This window comes from Vicia villosa, linkage group LG6 (genome assembly GCF_029867415.1).
Source record: "Vicia villosa cultivar HV-30 ecotype Madison, WI linkage group LG6, Vvil1.0, whole genome shotgun sequence".
NCBI lineage: Eukaryota > Viridiplantae > Streptophyta > Magnoliopsida > Fabales > Fabaceae > Vicia > Vicia villosa.
The window spans coordinates 165694087-165695619 of NC_081185.1; the positions used below are offsets into that span (position 1 = coordinate 165694087).

The 1533-nt window shown below is 23.2% G+C and overlaps 1 long non-coding RNA gene across 1 annotated transcript; it reads left to right on the forward strand.

The window, feature by feature from the left end:
* The first annotated feature begins 257 nt into the window (after nt 1-257).
* On the forward strand, nt 258-775 carry LOC131613114 (uncharacterized). Its single transcript, XR_009287572.1, has 2 exons — nt 258-402; nt 479-775. It is a non-coding gene; the product is annotated as an uncharacterized LOC131613114 (long non-coding RNA).
* Nucleotides 776-1533: the final 758 nt, after the last annotated feature.

The following is a 1533-nucleotide window of genomic DNA, read 5'->3' on the forward strand; positions in this document are numbered from 1 at the left end:
AATAATTACTAACTATATTTTTTTTGTTTTATGACTTTGCATTTTCTCTCATGAAAGGTTATACCATAATTAAAACTGATAAGAATGAATTCTGATGATGGATAAGTTTTTTAATTTATCTCCTAATTATATGTATTAAATGGACAAATACATGACACATTGATGTTCCTAAAAGCCATTTTATACATTATTTAAAATTTAGGACGTATTTTTCTAAAACTCTATAATTTCTATACGTCAATATAAATATCTTTTACTGAAGCTTGAAATTTTAATTAAAAGTGATACAAGCTAATGATATTTGAACCACACAAATGGAAAAGAATATCGTTAAGGTTTTCAAAATAGTTTACGTTATGATTATTATTAGTTTTCTACTTCTTAATGCAAATGAAGGTTACGGTAAGCGATTTTCTAAACCATTTTAAATGGATTCATTTATATTTTACTGATTTAGTACATTAATCTTCTCTCTCAGTTGTTATTACAGAGACAGATGTTCCATGTAAAATACGTCAAGATTGTTCTAAAACTTTGTGTACTTTTGGCTCTTCACGAAAATGTAATCGAGCAGGTTATTGTGTATGTGTTTCACACGTTCTCGATTAGATATTATGATGGCATCCAATAATTCAATTTCTTATTTAATTTTTATAATTTTATGAAACTTGTAGTTACTTTCTTATTTAATTTTTACAATTTTATGAAACTTACTACTTTGTAAGTTAAAATGATACAAATAAAATGAAATATAACATTAATGCCTATTTTATCAGTCGTCTTCTTTTCTCTTAATTTTGAGACACTATCACGACATTTTCAAATTGTCTTTTCAATTCCAATGCTTAATAGAATTGTTTTTAGTAGTACTATAATTTTGTTTGGGTAAATAATAAAATTTCAAAAAATATGTGATTATTATATTTATTTTAATTGCAATTTTTAATTAAAATTTCTTAAAAATTAAAAAATAAAATTTAATCTTTAACTTTTAATCATCATTACATTTATTATTTTTTTCATTTTAAAATCACAGTACCACGACCTTCTCAAAGTCTTCTCAATTCCAGCTTAATATAATTTTTTGTGCGTAGTAATGTAATTTTGTTTGGACAAATAAAAGTATTTCAAAAAAATGTGGTTATTATGTTTATTTTCATTGTAATTTCTAATTAAATATTTTTAATAAATTTAAAAAAAATGGAAAAAGTCTATATAACCTTTAATTTTTAATCATCAGTGTATTTATTATTTTATTAATTTTCATTTTAAAATTTAAAAAACGCAAAAAAGAAATATTTACTAAATAACACAATAAATTAATTTTATAACTATTATTAATATCATTAACTCATTTTTCACTAAAGAACAAAAAATCTATTTTGAGTTTGGTCCAAATATGTCTTTCAAGGTTGTTGTACCTTCTCATCATTTTGAGAAAGGAATGTGATGAGCTTTCCCTCCTATTTGGAGAGGCCCAATTAGATATGGGTTAGTGACTCAATTGTGTGTTATAAGAGCACACTTTAAATG